Here is a 19,630-nt window from a genome sequence, read left to right as displayed (position 1 = left end):
GGCTATCCCTCAACCCTCTCATTCTTTATGTTAGCCACAACCTAGTTATGACTAGCATGATTACTCAGAGCACCAAGAGGCTAAATTTACTCCAACCCATCCTGTCATATTTGGCCATGCATGCATTATAATTTCAATTACCAAGTTTATTTCGGTCCAAGAGTTCCATGAGCAGCAAGAAAGGAAGAAAAACTCAAGCTCATATGTTGATTCCACTTTAGGTTCAGTCTCCCTTCCAATACCAAATGATCAACCTACCCAATCTTCCTCAAAACTCTACAATGACCCCAGATTAAGGGTAGGAGGGGTTTTTGATCACTTAAATAGGTTGTGGCTCAAATTTTCAAACCTTGGAAAGGATTTAAGCTATGTTGAAATTCCATACCCAAATATAGTTTGGGAGAATTTTTCTCATGTTATGCTCATTATGACTTCTTGGATTAAGGAGTTGTGGAATGAGAGGGTGATGTGGAAGAATGATCCTCATATTTGCACCATGGTGTCTGAGACATTTGATATTTTCAATAAGGCTTGGGAAGCCCTCCTCAATTTGCACTAGGAGGAAGAATTAAGATAGGTGAAGTTGAAGGAGGAGGCAAAGCTTAGGCTTGCCCAAATGCAAAGAGCTGAAGTGCAGAAGCCCCCCAAAAGGAGGCTTGTTGGCTTTAGAGAAATCAACCCTCTCCAGATTTTGACCCCAAGTTTCCCTAAACCTTAATCTTTAGTTAAAACACCTCCACATGTTGATGATGGTGAGCCCCAATTTGATTACTATCCCTTCTTTATTGTTCAAGAGGAAGTAGATATATTCTTGCCTACATCAAAGCCAGTGAATGAGTAGCCACCAACTAAAGAACATGGGTTGCAACTTGCTAAGGAGGTTGTTGTTGAGAAGAAGGAGGAAGGCCCATTCATAATATTCAAAGAGATCCCCTCCTTTATTGAGGAAGAAGAAGACAACAAGGATGTTCCTATTCTTGAGGAACAAAGTATGGCTTTTGAGCCTTTACCATCGAGTGGGGATTTTCTGCAAGTTGAAGAGGAAGATGATCATTTGTTGTAGTAGATAGGCCTCCATGATGTTGAGGATGGGGGAGAGAGCCTCAAGGACAACTCCATACTTGAGGAAGGACATGCTGACATGCATGAGGTTTTCCCTCAACTTATGTATGTTATTGCAACTATAATAGATGAGATTGATGATGAAGATGATCTTTTGGTTGAGTTTGATGCTATTTTCTCTTTCACAGATGCTGAGTCATTATCTCCTATATATGAAGAACATGTTCTTCAACAAAAGCAACAGGAGACATGCACACTACCAGCCACACCATCAAAGCCAACCCCTATTGGCCATGAGGATAAAAACATTATAGAGCACAATAGTGACATCAAGCCTGATTTCTTAGACTATACACCATCAAGAGGATGCCCCATCAGGCATCAAGCTCTACAACAATGCAAGTTGTCCCCAGTCATGTTCATTCTAGAGCATGAGGGAGAATTCTACAAGGAAGAGAAAGCATGTTTTGCTTAAGAAGGTAATGCCCTAGTCTTGGCAAGCTTCATTATTTTTAGCATTGGGAAGAAGGTATTCCATCTAGTAGTAGGTGTTGGTGTTTGAAAATATTAAGCAACAAAATGCTCAATATCATAGTGAAATTACTCACACAATCTAAGGATTAGCCAATTCCTAGTAGCAATTACATGAATAAACCACTTTGACCCAACTTCAACAAACCAAGATTGGTTTTCTACTCTTTAGGCTCTGCTAAACCAAGGTGGGTATACCTAGGGATAATTCTAATGCAAACTGTGGTATGAAACTATCTTAGTTTCATTCTGATTCTCATCTTTTACCCTCAGGCACATACATAGTTTATCAATTTTCTCTAAAAGCTTCTTAGATCTATATGCATCCCTTATAAGCAGATCTAGTTATAATTCTCTTAGAATTTACAAATATTCTTTGAAATAGCAGCTACCTAACACTTAGGAATTAGATATAAATGAGTAGTGACCAGCATCTTATAACTTGTAAACAAATTGGAATGAAATGATTTTGATTTTAAAATTGATTTGATATGTAGTAGTAGAATTCACCCTTGCTCACTTTTGACTTATGTGACCAGTGCTTTATTCATTGGGTAGAGTCTTAACTATTAGCGGGAGATCTAATTCAAATAACTTGTAAATAAATTAATCAATTGTAATCACCCATTTCCATTCTTATGAAGTATCCTTTTATAAACTCATAAACCCTACCAATTCATTGAAGCATTTCTATAATTCCTTGAATTAAAAGCAATTGTGAAATTAGTATACAGCCCATCGAAATTTGCATTCAGCTAAGTTGAACCTTATTTAAATGACTTCAAAGTAGAAAAATCCATAAAATGGAGATAGAAATTGATGACACAAATATAGTGTAAATACCCCTTTGTATTATCCTTTCAGATGACTAATACAATGACCAATAGAAATCAATTGAAAGCCTAGAACAAATTGTTTTTTCTATCATTTCAATATGTTATTAGAGACTACAATTGGAAGAAAACTCAAAACAACTACATACTATTGAACTAACTAAATGTACTTTTCATGAAAGAAAATAAAAATTCTACAAGTTTTGGACCATCACATTACCTTGAAAACTCATTTATATAGGCATGAGTTGCAACAAGCAAAGGGCCAATGTGATTGACAGGTGTCCCTCTAAAAATATTTACATACACCTATCACTAAAAGACAAAATGCAAATAATAGAAAAGCTAATACATTGAAAATTCCTTTTTGGGTCCCTTTCTATTATTCTACCTAAACAGACAAAAGTGTTACCATCTAATTGTTTGATTACTCTGATTCCTCAGAGTAAGTGGCCATCAAGTTTGAAAGCGATGAGTCATCTTTGATTACCTGCAAACTTACTTTAATCTGAGGATTTTCCTTGTCTTCATCATTTACTATAAGGGTAACTTTTACTTTGGCACCTTCTTCCTCCTCCTCATCTTTTGCTTCATCATCCTTCCCCCATTTGGTCCATAGACATAAATTTGTCTTTCCACTCATTATAAGTAGTGTCCTCCAGCCAATCAAAATTTAGAACCTCTCTTTGTATATTTATTAAAGAGTTTGACTCTGCCTCTATATCAACAAGGTTTTTCCTAACATCATTATAAAATAATTATACTTTTACCACCTCCTCATTTGTCCTTGCCCATAACAAATGACTAGTTTCATTAGTAATTTTATTCATCCTTTCAAAAAGAATTTTATCTAATTCTCTTTTCCACTCCTATTTTTCTTTCACTTTATCAACACTTTTTAGAGCATAGGGAAACAAATCAAATTTCTTTGCAACATATTTGGAAAAGAAAATAATTAATCTTTTTTGAAAAGAATCTTGTTTTTCATCAAAACCTTGCAATTTATTTAGCAAATCAAAGATCTATTCTATTTGATGACATGGTAGTTGAATGATAGATATACTCATAGTAGTGATATCTTTACTTCTTTCTATCCATTTCTACATAAGGGGTCTAAATGTAGCTTCTTTTTTCCTCAATTCATCCCTGATGGTTGTAATCCCTGATAACAAATCAAAAAATGATTGCCATTTAATTCTATCTACCAAATACATGACACCTTGCCTCAATTTTTCTTCATACTAATTATTTAGTTCCACATGTGGTGCATATAATTTGTTCTTCTCCTCTTCAAACTCCTTTGTAGTGTAGAACTAAGGCCTTTCTGGGGTGTCTGGTACCTAACAATTGGAGTTAATTTAAAAGGTTCAACATAGGATTTGCAATTCTAGATCTACTAGATTCTTGTCCCAAGTAACTTTTCCATTTGAGATACTTTTTTTTCCAATGATTGTATCTACATACCCCTCTCCTAATATGCTTTCAAAACTTCTTCAAACCTAGCATTGAGTTGAGAAAATCTTTCTTCTTCTTCATCAGATATAGCACTACCAAATCTCAACATTTTTGAGACTATTCCAATTATCTATTTACTACCAACCTCACCAGCCTTGAATACTGTTAATGCACCAGTATGCTCTATAGTAGAAATTTCCTACATCATAGTCTTATCCCTTTTCTCAATAGACCAAATTACAAGAGCTTGGTGGTCATCACTAAACTTCCTCAGTCTTAAATTGGACATCCTTTTGTTTTCTTACCGAATCAAAAACCATAGCATTTAGTATATCCCATTCTGGCAAAACAAGGACTCCTAACTACCTAGTTATCTACCTTCCAACCTTAGGGGTAAATTCAGCAAAATCATTCAAAAGTTTAGATTTTACCACTTCCTTAATAGCAGAATTTGATTTATTAGGTTGTTCTACCTTTAGCTTTTCACATGTCTTTTCAAAATTTCCTATGTTTAACCTCCACAAAAATTGTGCAAAGGCTCTAGAATTCACAAAATTTTCATCATTAATAAACCTCTCAGAAGCTTGAGCAACTATAGGATCTATTTCCTTACCTTGGTAATCAGCAATAGTGAGATCCAAGGAAGGTGTAGGGGTTTCTTGTGGTTCTCCAATCTCCAAATCTGTGGAGGTAACAATTACATCTCCTTCTCCACCAATTTGTCTAAGTTGTTCCCTCAAAGATGCTTCATCATCTATCCAGATTGGTGATTGTCTTGGGGAGTATTATTCTATTTGAGAAAAGAAGACCCCTACTCTAATTTTTGCCTTTTTGGAGCACTAGCTACAGATGGACTTCCTAGCCTTGGCCTCTGATGAAGGGATTCCTGTTGCACACTTTGAACCATCGCATAACTTGCCCTTCTCTACAAAGTATACTGGCCAGGAGCTACTATGTTTTTATCGGTTATCCTTCTTTGTACCTCTGCAACCTTATCTAGATATGTCTCAACATATGTGGCTTTCTTCTCATTCATTGTTTGGATTATTATAGCAAAATTATTCATTAATGCTTGCATCTTGGCTCCCCAATATTTCTTATCTTTCAAGGGTTCATAATTGGAATCAAAAGCATTAATGAATTCTAAAGTCTTACTGAATACTATCCATTTTTCTTTTCTCAATTCTTGTAAAGAAAAAACATTCCTAATAACATCCTTAGGATAGTATACCTGGTGTACCATATGAGCAGCCTTTGTCCTCTCTCTTAAGAGATCATAGAAACCTTCAGGATCAATAAATCTAGCATGAGACTCTACCATGTTGTATCTATCTAGGAATAAGTTAAGATGTTTCTATCCCTTCAACAAAACAAAATCATGCACTACAGTAACAATTGGAAAGAATGTACCCTTCTTCGGAAGATCTCTTTCATCAATAGTGCCTATTTGCCATAACAATTTTGCTATCCCTATTTTCAAAGGCACATGGAAAGGTAGAACATGAGGCTTTCCTAAAAAGCCATATACTCTTATTACTATTGAAACATTGTAAGGGATTATTTCCCCTAAACTATGATTGACCAATAGGCCTTTTGCATGGTCCTTGGGTTTGACCAATTCTAGTAGTTTTTGTGGAATCATAGGGCTGTCCCCTCTCAAGAGTATCCTAAGCTTTGATACAAAGTATCTGTCAAACCTCACATAGCTGGCATCTATAGCTTCTAAGGTCATATCCACACTCCACTACTAAACTGGATTCCTTTCTCCATCCCTAGTCATTTCCAATTCCATTTGCTTGGAGAAAAAGGTAAATCTCTTATACAAACATACATACATGAGTAAGGAATACCAATAGAAAGGTTTATCGACTTTTTCGCATGCTTTTCCCACCAAACCATTGTGAATCTCCTTTGCAAGAAACATAGAAAAATCTAGAATAGTGGTCATCCCAAATTGAAGTGTTTGAGCCATTATGATGACAATTGAGCTTGGGATTTTCTCAGCTTCATCCATTCCAAAAATCTTGCAAAGAGAAAAATACAATGCTTGAGCTCTAAGGTTAAAATGGCTTCTTAGTAATGGTTCGAGGGTGTTGGCTCTAATCACAAGCAAAGAACCAATTTTAGCAACATGCTCCTGCAATGGCCCTATTCTTATGTAAACCCTTTGTGCATCATACCTCACTTTAGAGTCATTTGTATCAATAGTTTCATGCACAACATTGTTAGGGTTGAGATTGAAAACTTCTCTAATTAATTAAAGGCAAACCCTAAAAAGGTTTACTCCAGCATGGTTCTTCACCCACCTCGTAATTGGATCATATTTCTTGGCCAAATCCATCAACAAATCACTATCAAAGAAAATTGTGGGGATTATTAATTTACCAATGTCAAATTCCCATACATTGCTCATAGGAGTGTCCAATTTTTGCTCTGAAAACCATTTTCTAAACAACTCTAGACCTTGCATGGAGACTTGGGCATCTCATACCTAGTTAGCCTTGTTATAAAAACCCTCATTGACAAATACCCTAGGGTTCTTAGGAATGAGCTCCCTACCTTTAGTTATTTCATTTACAGACAAGGGAAATTGTTCTAGGAAATCATCATGCATAGCCCTCTTTAAATAATCAATTTGCCCAAAAAATTCCTTCCATGGAGGCATTTTTAAGATTTCACACTCTTACAACAGCAAATTCTGGATTTCCTATGGTCACAGGTTACTTACCCACTAAATTTTCCCTTCTTTCTTTGCAATTTTATCTATAAATTCACTAAAACCCTTGAGAAATTATGTGCCCTAGCTCTAGAAATCCTTTCACACTGAGAAAATGTGTGATTGTGTGCTTCAATAATGGCAATTTTTCATATTATACCAATGCATTGAGGTCACACGAAGGAAAATTTGAGTCATATTAATTCCTATAACCATTAGTTTCATGTTATATTTCAAATTTGAATTTGACCATCGATCTCTCAAAGATTGGATGACTTTATTTCAAAAAGAAAAATGCTTTTAAAATTTCTAGAGCCCTTAGCCATGTGTCAAAAGGGTGCTTGCCCACATTATTTAAAAACCTTGTATCTTCTTATTGTGGGAAAGTGCTCTCCATCGATCTTACATAGATCGACGATGAGTCTAAAACTTTTTATTTGATGGTACACTCAACTAGCTTGACCAATAGAATATCATCTTTTAATTAACATGCTCTGATAGATTTGACTACGACATTTAGAGTTTTAGTGCCTGTGACATCACTACTTCCAAATTGGCATACCACCAATGAGCTCACTTTACTTCATCTAACCTTTCCAGCATGGCACGACTCAACATTCCTTTTAAGTCTTGGTCCGACTGTGCCCTCTTGCCCACATTATTTAAATTTCAAGCAAGTCCATATTGCAAGTAAGCACTAACCTTGGATCTTGTTTAAATCTACAGCAATCAAAATCTTCTGTAACTATATACTTAATTAGCTAGATGGACCAATGAGGCACTTCCTTTGTATTCCAGCTCACCTGACAATTTGCCACACAAGTGGCTCCCCAAATAAAATCTGAGAAAGTGGTGCTGACATCATCTTTTCCATGCATCAAGCTAGTGCATCCCCACTTTCCTTATCCAACAAGCACTTTCCTAATGTGGGCATGCGCCCTTCGTCGATATGTCCAAGATTGATGGCAGGTAAAAATTTGTCAGCTATGGTCACACATGCATTCTGATCAAATAAAATAATAATTTCTTTACTCTCATGTTTTGACAAGTCTGACTACTACATTAATTGTTAAAATTCCATGCCCACATCATAAGTATTTCCACTTGGGCATATGTGTCATACAACATGGCATGACTCAACATTTTCCCTTAATCCTTTGCCCCACTATGATATGTGGTGCAAAGGCACATACCCACATTCCTTATTTCCTAAGTAGTTTCTTAGTGTGAGCATGCACCAGCCCTCAATCTTTGAAGGATCTACAGTCTAACAAAACTTTAGGTGATCTCGCAAATGAAACACTTTATTTGCATAATTGGTAGTACATATCAACAATTTTTTTATAGCTTGGCACACTGGAACACACACTAATGATTCTTGGCCCCACCTTGCTACATGTCACCAAAGCACATGCCTGCATTGTTTAAAAACCTTGTATCTTAACATTGTGGGAATGTGATATCCATTGATCTGAACAAGATCAATGGTCACACAAAATTAATAATACTTTTGGCATTTCTCAATAAAATAATCTAGTCAAAAAGAATATGGTCAATAAATTTTAAATGAGCTTTTAATAAAACCATGCTTGCATAAGCCCGATGTTAGGGTAAAATGATAAACCATTAAAAAGCATTTTTCTAAAAATATTTCGAGGGTTTTTCAAAACTAGGGTAAAAAAAAACATGGCACTAGGGTTTCTGAGAAATTCTCTAAAGAAAAACCTTGAGAATTTAATAGAATTTCAAAGGCATAGAGACCAAGCTATGAACTAGGGAAATCTAAGGATTCTCAAAATATAAGGAACAAAACCCTATTTTGTAAGATTTTAAGATTCAAATGATTTTTCACTAAATTTTTCCATAATTTTTGCATTGTGAAAAATCAAACCAATAGTAGGTTCATTGTGCTTGCTACTATTTTCAGCTTCCCACACACATGAAAGGAAAAATAAACTTGTAAGGAAAAGAAGCTATTTCAACAAGCTAGTCAATGGCTTTGTTTAATTTTTACATTGTAAATACTTGTACATAGTAGAGTAGGAGTTTTATTCTTTCCAAAAAGTGCACAAGCGCATTTGCTCCTTTTTCTAGAGTTTTTTCTAAGCTTTCCAGAGCTCTCCACAGTTTTGTTTTTGTTGGTGGTTGCAAAATTTTGTGAAGTTATAGGTGGGATAACATGTCAATTCTTAGTAGTGACTCTATGCCCAATGGATTTCTTAAGGCCAATGGTCTATGGTTAGTAGGCAAGCATACCCTCTGAGTTGCCAAGAATGTTGACCAATTTTTCCCCCCATTCAACTCATCACTAATAACCAATTAGAGAGATCCTCAATGGGTTGGATTCTTTTGATGTGGGTTAAAATGCTTCTCAATTAGGTTAACATCTCATGTTAACTTAGGTTTCTTCATATGCCAAGCTAGCACAATTCCTTCATGTGTGGATTCATAGGTTAACATCTCATGTTAATGCAGTTTCTTCATGTGCCAAGCTAGTTCCCTTTTCCTTCATGTGCTGAGTTGTAGGTTAACACACATTTTTCTTGGGGTTAATAGTGGATTAACCATGGTCGCTATGTCTCTATGCAAAGTTGCAAGGTAGTTTTTTCATGCGACATAATGACCACTTTTTGAGTTGGTTCACTTTTCCTTCATGTGCTGAGTTTTGGGTTAACGCGTGTTTTTGCACTAGGTTAACATTCTGCATGAACCATTTTAATGTGCCGACCAACTGTTGCATGCCACATGGTAGATTCTTCTTATGTTGGGTTGCCTTCAATCGAATGGTGGTCATATTGTCACATTGCTTCCTTTTACTCTTGCAAGGATATGATGGCCGTTAGATCTTGGAACATCTTGTGGGTATATTGAGTGCATCTTAGCCATCTATGGTTATAAAGGAAAATATGCATCTATGATTGGGTTTTAATCACTTGTTGAGGACATTTCTACAGCATCTTGTCCATCCATAATCAAATGAAAATCTACATCAATGGCTCACATCTTTTCTGTGAAGATCAAATTGATTCCACATGGGTCAGCTCTGTATTTTCATGGTGGGTTAATGTGCATGTTATCCCATCCCATGTTTTTCTTTGACAGTAGTGTGAATTCATTTGTAGTGGCCATGACACATTACAAGGGTCATTTCTTTAAGAAAACTTGGCATTTTGGGGCTTGTTCCATGGTGTTAATGCATCTACATGCCTCTTTGTTACATGTAATGATCAAATCTTTTGGATTTGATCTCATATAGCTAGATGCTTTGCTTATGGTTCTTTCCTATCACTTCTACAGTAGACTATATTTCAAGATGAGATTTTACTCTGATATTTATTTATTGCTACTCTCGACAACTTGACTCTATCTTGTGGGGTTTGAACTTCAAGTTAGATATGAGTTATGCCTAAACTCTATAAAGGCAAGTTGTAAATATGTTTTCTAGGTTCCTCTCTATTCTATTAAATGTCTACTTGGAGTAGCCTTATGCTCTGTAAATGTATTTCTTGCCTTCCATTAATGAAATAGCTGGTTTCTTGCCCTCTCTTGCCATTCATTAGTTCAAGCAAGTATCTTGCCTCCTTTGAATGTTTCTTTTTTGCTTCCTTAGATTTATATGTTAAGTTTGGATTCATTCATGGTTTTTGTAGTGTAAAAGGTATTTTCCTTCAGCAATCAATCAACCCTGAACCCTCATGTGGTTTATTAGAAGATAGAATAGAGTCAAGAGTTGAGTACTTGGCTTTTCATTGATGTGTCGAGCATATAGGGGTCGAGTCATAACCATTTTAATTAGGTGCATCACCCTCTTTCCCTTTCAGAAATTTGTTTTTTTGCATCTCCTTCTTTGTTTTACTTCAAAGTAGTAGTTAGGTGCATCCTGATTGTAAGGAATCTAGCCTTCTCTGGAGATTCAACCTCAGAGTGCAAGTCCCACACTTGGAGGTCATTTCCATATTACACAAGGTTTCCTTTAGGTCACAATTCAAACAAGGGTGAAAACATTGGTAATAACAATCATATAATCATGTTCATAATTTTTGACCAATTAGATTAAGTTAATCCATTGTATTCCTTCTTTGATTGAGTTAGCTTTGACTTATCATGATATAGAGATTGAAAAGCCATAGATAATAATATATTTTGAGAAATCTATTAAGTTTTTTAGTGCATTGATTGGAAAATAAGTAGATCTACATACTATTTGTGTGCATTGCATTGTAAATTAGATTAGGTGGTTTGATTCCATGCATTACTTCTCCCTTTTCCTCCCCAAGAGTAGTTAGATGCATCCTAATACTAAAGGAAGTTGGCCATCTCTGGAGACTCAACCTCATAGTTCAAGTCTCATAGCTCCAAGGTTATTTCTATGTTACACAAGGTTGTTTGAGAAGTATTCCCTTAGACAAGGGTGCAAGATTTTGTGTCAAAATTTTTTGGCATGCCTGGTGGGACTCTTCTCAAAATATTTTAAGTCTTTTGGTGTTAAAAGAGAATAATTTAAAGTTGATGTTGGGAACATAGTGTTTCTCTCAATATTCTAGACCTTCAAGAGGCCCTTTTCCATAAAGCACTTGGAGACTCTACATCCTTCATATCTGGTTCTAGACCAAAGTTGTTGTGGTTCATGCCCAAATTTGAAACAAAGGCATATTCTAGAGGTAACTTTTAGTATCAAGAGCTTTAATTTTCAAATCCTAGAAAGAAGAAGACTAGATTATCTTTATCACCAGTCAGGAGTATAGAGGAAATACATACACCTAGATGATTAATTTTTACTCCTCTTGTTGGTAGATCTCAACCTTGGTTGTTGTCAGCTCATCTCAATAGATCACTTGCTTGTATGGCACAGCTTAGAGGTCATACTTTTCCACCTTTAATGGAGGAAGTTCTCTTTTATTATCTTAGAGACATGACATACCAATAGCTAGACTTAAAAGTATACCTGAATTTACTGGTGAAATTTCTATCTCTCCCTTAGAATACATTCAAGAGGTTGCAAATGTATGCAATATCCATGGTGTTATAGAAGATGATGTGGTCTTTAGACTCTTGGCTTCATCTTTAAAAGGAAAATACCTACAATGGTATAGGAGTCTATCACATGGCTCTATAATAGATGGGAATAGGTTAGGAGTAGGACTATGTAAACATTTTGAGGACAAAAGTGACTATTTGTCACTTTTAGAACAACTAACTACTATAAAAAGATCACCCCAAGAATCTATGATTGATTTCAACTATAGATTTCAAAAGACATGGGACAAAATACCTAATTCAATGAAGCCTACCCCTAGTAATGCCTTCTTGTATTATCTTAGAGCTTTTAATAGTGATATTGCCACTACAAACCAAACCATGGGAGGAAATACCTTACCTGATGCATATGAAATGGTAATAAGGGAAGAAACCATACTCATACAAGGAAGAAAGTTAGCTACAAGGCCTCTTATGCCTTTCTTCCCTGATATCCCAAATCACCAACTATTATTGGCACTTATTCCCACATCCTCCACATTACAACCTCTTACTCTAGCCCCTCAAGTTTCCACATCATCTAGTGAGCTAAGAGAGTTGAAGGCATTAATGCAAGATATTGGAAAAAAGTTGCAAATTCAATATAAGAAGTTGAAGGATAGTTTGTGATTCAAAAGGTGAGAAATAAAGTGGTGACTTTGGAGAGACAACAGGATCAAGTGAATAAGGCTCCTCAACTGCAGTATCAAGCCCCTATGAATAGTAGGCCTCCAAACCATAATTTGAATTATGTTCCCTATAATCAAAATAGACCTAATGGTCATGCTTTTACTACCAATACAAATCAAGATAGAGCCTTGGTTCCCCAAAATAATTTTTCTCAAGAGCAAGATTTTTGCCCTTCTTGCAACTACTCTTATGCTCATTGCATATGCCAGAAGGTAGAATCTTATTTCATATTAACTACCCAAGGGCCTATAGTAGTGAAACCCTACAATATTAGTCAACCTACTAATGTTTCTTATTCACAATAGAAAAATGATTGTTCTTTTATGAACCATCAACTAGAGGAAAATTGTCATGCCAATTATGATGTTATAGCTCATAATACTAGAAGTAAAAGGAGAGTTGTTGAAGATGCTATGCCCCTATCACCTGATCAGGCTTCAACTTTGAATGTTGTTCCTTAGGTGCTTGTAATGAATACCCAATCTAATGCTACTCCTTAGTAGAGGCAAAACATGAGTAAAAAAGACCTTGTTGAACCTCAGGTTACTCAACCTCAACCACCAACCCATGGAATCCCCAAAGATTCAAAAAAGATAGTTAACACTCCTTTTAGTGTGGTAGATCAAATGAAAAAGAGTAATGTAAATATCTCCATGTGGGATGTTGTTTCCCTTATACCATTGCAGAAGGAATTACTATAGATGGAGTTAGAGAACAAAGAGGCCAAGGATCAACTACCTAGGGAGGGAAATGTAACAAACTTGGACAACCAATGAAGGAAGGAGAAACAAGTAAGAAACTTAGACCTCCTCCTTTTTATGTTTCTTTGATCATAGGAGATAAGATAGTCCATGATTGTATGATAGATTCAAGGGCTAGTAGTTTTGTAATGCCCAAAATTGTGGCTAATCTCCTTGGTATCAAATATGAGCCCATTATCAGGGATGTCTTTCAATCGAATGGTAGCTCTATTAGGACTGTAGGGGTCCTAAAAAATGTGAAAATGGCATTACATTCTTGTCCTAGTTACACAATAACCCAAGATATATCAATAGCAGAGGTAGAACCTTATTTTTCTATCTATCTTTCTAGAGACTTCATTGCATAGATAGGGGGTCATATTGTAGCAAATTGGTCATGTATTTTCTTTAGGACAAGATATGGGACAAGATCTTCCATGATGGTAGAGCCTTTATCCCTTAACTACATAGAGAATTATACTCTAGGTCCTATAAACATGAATTACACAATTAGCGAGGAGGAAGAAGTGTACACATTCCATGAGCCTGCTACTTCATTAACAAAGGCCCCTAATTTTCTTTTGGATGCATGGGCCATAGTTTATCAGCTTGATCCAATATAAGAAGTAGAAGAGATAGGTCTTGGGGTCTATTGCATATTTGAAGGATGTGTTTCTATCCCCAATCTCATGAAAACAAAAGAGGATACAAATAGATTCTAGGAGTTGTTCTTTGATGGTTCAAGAAACAAAAAATGGTTCAGGGGCTGGCATTATGCTAATCTCTCATGAATTGGAAAAGTATTATTTTTCTTATAGGCTCCAATTCAACTGCACAAATAGCATAGCAAAATATAAAGCACTGATCCAAGGTCTCCAATTGGCACGAAAAAGAGGTGTGAAACTCTTAAAGGTGTATGAGGATAGTGAGATAATTGTAAATCATGTAAGGAACCAAGCATCATGAAGAAAAATCTCCTCAAATCATATAAAAATAGAGAATGGGATCTTCCTTAAGATTTTTAGGCATTCAATATTTAGAGTGTTCCAAGGAATAAGAATAAACATGCTGACAGGCTTGCATCCATTGGTGCCCACTATGACATACTAGAGCATGTTGCTGATGAGGAGTGACAAATTAGGATTTTTGTAAGACCCATTGTTCCTAAGAATTGCACAAATTGGAAAGTGTTTGATTTTGATGCACAAATTATAAATTATTTGCAAAATGAAGCAGAATCCTTTGCAAAAAAATCAATCCAAACTCCAAAATCAATATGGGGACCAGATTATGAATTTGAATTCTAAAAAATTACCCAAGGGCCTCATCACCTTAGAGGGGATTTTCAATTCTAATGATCAAGTAAGAAGCAAGGTTTCAAATCTGACTACAAGTAAAGATGACTACACACCCACCGCTGTCACTAATGTAATAACTCTCAATTTAGGAAAGGTATGTACTGAAGCTAAACAAGAAGTTTTCATTAAGTTATGTCAAGAATTTAATGATTTCATTACATGGACATATGAAGACCTAAAGGGTTTTGACCCAAACTTATTTTAGAATACTATAGATTTGAACCAAGATGCCAAGCCAATTAGACAAAGAAAAAGGGCAGTTAATCCCAGGATTGAGCCATTAATGAAAAAAGAGCTGTCAAAATTCATAGAGGCTAACATCATTTTTCCTACTAAGCATTCCTCATGGGTAGCTAATGTTGTTCCTATTAGGAAGAAAAATAGAAAGATAAGACTATGTGTAGACTTTAGAGACCTTAATAGGGCTTCTCTTAAAGACCATCACCCTCTTCCTTCTATGGAACAAATTCTATCCAAGGTTAGTGGTTCAGAAAGATTTTCTTTCTTGGATGGTTTTTCAAGCTATAATTAGGTACTTGTTTAGAAATTAAATTGACATAAGACAATCTTTGTTGCTAAATGGGGTATCTATGCCTATTGTAAGATGCCATTAGGACTAACCAATGTAGGTGCCACATTTTAGAAGGCAATGGAGATAGCTTTCAAAGGTGTAATGGAGAATTTCATGTTAGTATACCTTGATGATGTAACTATCTTCTCCAAATATGCAAGAGATCACTTTGATCATTTGAGGCATATATTTTTTAAATGAAGAGAATATGGTGTTTCCCTAAATCCCAAGAAGTGTGTGTTTGCCACTAAGAAGGGAAAGCTCCTAGGACATATTGTATCAAGAGATGGATTGAGGATAGATCTAGAGAGGGTAAAAGAAATTATTGCTCTCCCACTTCCTACTCATAAGAAAGGGTTGCAAAGTTTCCTTAGTAGGATTAATTTTGTAAGGAGATTCATTCCAAACCTTGCTACTATGGTCAAATTCCTCATAGCCATGTTAAAAAATAATTTAATCTTCACCTAGACTAAGCAAAGAAAAACTAGTTTTGAAGAAATCAAGAAATCAATTGCCTCATCCCCTACTCTTGTTAACCCTAGGTTTGACATAGATTTCATCCTTTACTCCTTTGGAGGAGAATTAAGCATATCAATGATTTTGACACAACTAAATGATGAAAACTTGGAATAGTCCATCTATTTTTTTTTAGTGAAGGGCTCAATGATTACGAAGATAAATATAGTTATATAGAGAAGTAGGTCCTATTTTTTGTAAGAGCTCTCAAAAAATTTAGGCATCTATTATCTCATAAGAAAATCAAACTTTTAGTTCCACATGCAAGTGTGAAGGACTTCCTCTAGAACAAAGATATTAATGAAGAAAGGGCTAGATGGATTACTAAGGTCATGGAGTATGAAATTGATATCAAGATCACCAAGCTGATAAGAGGTAAAGGAATTTGCAAGTAGATGTCTTCATGTTTTGAGATATGTGAGGAGTCTATCCTTTTGATTCAAGGCGAACAAATAGTATGTAATGAGGATCAATCTAATTAGTCATAGGACATAATAGCCTTCTTGCTAGAATGAACATACCCTTAAGACTTAAATAGAACAAAGAGGAGATAATTTAGGTTACAATATATTCCCTATGTCTTAGTGGATGGAATATTATTCAAGAAAGATTCTGATGGAGTCTTATTAAGATGGATTTAGACCAATTAGGTCAACAAGTTATCAAAAGATTTTCATGATGGCTCTAACGATGGCCATTTCTCAACTAGAGTTATTGCCATGAAGATAATGAGAGCTGGCTATTATTGATCAACGTTATTTAATGACTATTATAAATGGGTGAAGAAATGTGAGAAATGTGCTTTCTTTTCTAGGAAGAAAAGAAATGCTACCCCTCCTCTCCATCCCATTTAGATTGATCAATATTTCACTCAATGGGGTGTCAAGTTTATTTGTCCAATAAACCCACCCTCTAGTGTTGGTCGTAAGTGGATCCTAGTAGTCACAAATTATTTCACTAGATGGATAGAAGTAGTGGCTCTAAAGGATGCAACAGAGGCTTCTATAGTTGATTTCCTTAAAAGAATTATAACTAGATTTGGTGTTGATTCAACTATTATTATAGATAATGCAAAATATTTTGTAGGAGGTTAGATTTGTGCATGGGTGGTTGACCATAATATCTACTTAAGCACATTCTTGAGCTACTATCATTAGGGAAATAGATTGGTTGAGTCATCTAATAAGAACCTCATCAGAATCATGAAGAGGAAAATTGAAGATAACCAAAGGTGTTGGCATACATAGTTAAAGACAACCCTTTGGGCTAACAGAATTACACCTAAGAGGGCCATTGGGAACTCTCCATACATGCTAGTATATGGAAAAGAATCCAAGCTTCCTATCTCATTGGAGTTCCCCTCTCTTGATTTAGCTCATCAATTGGAGCTAGAAGAGTATGACCCCATGAAAATAAAATTGGAAAAACTAATTGAATTAGAGGAAGAGAGACAAAAAGCTATGCAAACCTTAGAGACACATTAGGCACAGATGAAAAGGTCTTTTGACAAAAAATCCAAAGCTAGGGTTTTCAAGGAAGGGGATCTTGTTCTTAAATGGGATGTAGAGAAGGAAAATCTAGGGAGGTAGTCAAAATTTTATATATTATGGAGTGGTCGCTATGTGATTGTTAGTTGCACGTAGGCCAATGCTTTCCAGTTAAGCATGACCAATAGTAAAAATTTTCCCATTCCAATTAATGGGATATATCTCAAACCCTATTTCTTAGATAAAATGATTGTTTCCTATACATAGTTAGGTTAGTTTCCTTCTTGTGGTTTCCTCTTTTCCAAGAAGTGCATGAGCAAATGTGTTTTTTGTAGGCGAAGGATTTTGGTACCATGTTTTAGTTGTGGAGACACAATTTTGAGGTTCTTGGGCATGTTTTCTATGATTTTAGGGTTTTTACAAGGTGGATCTTCATGATTTCTATGGCTCTATTGCCCAATGGATGCGCAGGCTACTGGTGTCATAGCATTATGCTAGGTGTGTAGCTTTGGGTGTTGAAATGGCTTATTGAATGTTGTAAGATCTACGACTATCATTTTCCCATATTCTTGCATTTCTAAAACTTTAGGTAGTGTGGGGAAACGATGTTATGACATGTTGACTCATGGGTCAAGTTGTGTTGTATGGGCCACAATGTGATAGGGTGATGAGTTAGAGTAAGCTAGCATATGGCAGGTATTTCATTGGCTGAAGTCTTTGACATGGTCAGTTTGGTAGGACCCATTTCTTTAGATCATGAAAGGTAAAATGTCAGAATTGTGATAATAAAACTATGTTATGTGCTATGATCTTATGATCCAGCATAAGATCATGGAGTCAATTACCATGGTGGCCAATGTTATGATACACAACTATCATAATATTGTAGAGGCACATGGTCATAGGTGATGGTAAGAAGGGTCATGATCTTATGATATGTGGTCATCATAAGATTGTAAGTGTAGCCACAAAAGTCTTTTGAAGGCATGAAGATAAAGGAATTATCATAGCATCACAAAAATCATAGGATGGTAAAGAAACTTCAAGGGAGCCTCGATGTTACGATAAGTTGATGATTGTATGATCGTAGAGCCTTGAGTTGACCATGATAAGGTGTTCACTTGTCCAAGATAAAAAGCAAAAGGATTTTCAATGAAAAAAATTATAGGAAAACTATAGAATGAATGTTGAATATAATTAAGCTACTGATACATTTGACTAGATGTATTGATAGAAGAAAGGAAATTGACTCTTTAATGGTGTATCAAATTTCTATCATCTATAGATTACTTTTAGCATTTCCCATGCCTAGTAAATACAAAAAGAGAATACACTTATCACCTAGTTATCCATCTACCTAGCTTTGTATTAAGGGCATCATTTCATGTTAGAGTCAGGGTTCTTTTAGTTAGGGTTTATGATTTCCATGACTCTAAAGGTGTATCAAATCTAATCTATCAGCCAAATTTCATCTAATCATCCTCTAACAATCTTAAATACTATTGGCATTAAGTCATGTTTTTTATTAGTGACAACACTTATTCAGATTTTGTACGGCTACCAAGCTCTCTAGTATTTTTTGAGCATTCTAGTGATTACCAAGTTTCATAGTTCATACCAAGCATTCTAGTGGTTACTGAGTGAATTTAGGTAGTGTGAAGTCCAATAGTTTAGACCGAATAGTTAGTGGTTACCAAGCTTCATAGTGTCTACCGAGTCATAAGTTCTTGTGATGTGAAGTAAGTATTAACTAAGTGATAAGAAGTTAGTGTTTATTGAGTGTAGACATGGTAAACATGGAATTCAGTTTCTATCGAGTGACACTATATCCATTGAGTCTCTAGTGTATACCAATTTTGAAGCTTTGTTGAGTGATTAGTATGGATTGAGCCTCTACTTCTACCGAATGCATGACGATGCTGAGTAATGTAATGCACACTGAGTATCAGAAGTTCACCTAGTCAGCTTTCATAACTTGAGTTTGTACAATTGGGCTGACTCAGTAATATTTGTGTTATCTTGTGTTTTAGCTAACCTTGTAATTATAAGAATTGGGATCATATATATGTAATGTATTATATCATACCCAAATATGATGATGAATTAATTTTTTGAGAAGATTGAAAGCGAATATGATGATCAACATGTGAATTTGAATCAACAATAGAATAAAGTATAGCAAGGCCAAATTAGGAGCAATCAAGTTACATCTATCACAAAGAGGTGATTAGCATTTCAAGGATCTTAATCAAAAATTTAGTTGTAAGTCAGATCTACTATTTCCTTTAATAGGGTAGACTTAATAGTCTTTTCTTTAAATCTCTTTACTGAGTGCATACTTCATTGTATGTTTGTAAAACCTCTAACAAGGTGGACTTAGCAATCCTAATTACTCCTAATAGAGCAGATCATTAAAAGTGATCATTGGAAGCTTTAACAGGCCAACTTTATACTGTAATATCAAGCTTTTGTGGGTATCATCCCCACCCTAGTTTTACTTTCTATTTGGAAGCTTTCTGGGTCACCAAATATTGTGTTCATGTGCCATGAATTTTTATCTTTCAGTTTCTCATGCATGCAGTATATTAGATCAATTAATGGTGAATGAATTATGTTATTAAGTCCTAAATTTGTCAAAAGTTTTGAGGTTACTGA

The sequence above is a fragment of the Cupressus sempervirens genome, chromosome 5, assembly GCF_028749045.1.
Source record: "Cupressus sempervirens isolate cs-2001-9-10 chromosome 5, ASM2874904v1, whole genome shotgun sequence".
Taxonomy (NCBI): Eukaryota; Viridiplantae; Streptophyta; class Pinopsida; order Cupressales; family Cupressaceae; genus Cupressus; species Cupressus sempervirens.
Note: the sequence above shows the minus strand (reverse complement) of the source record.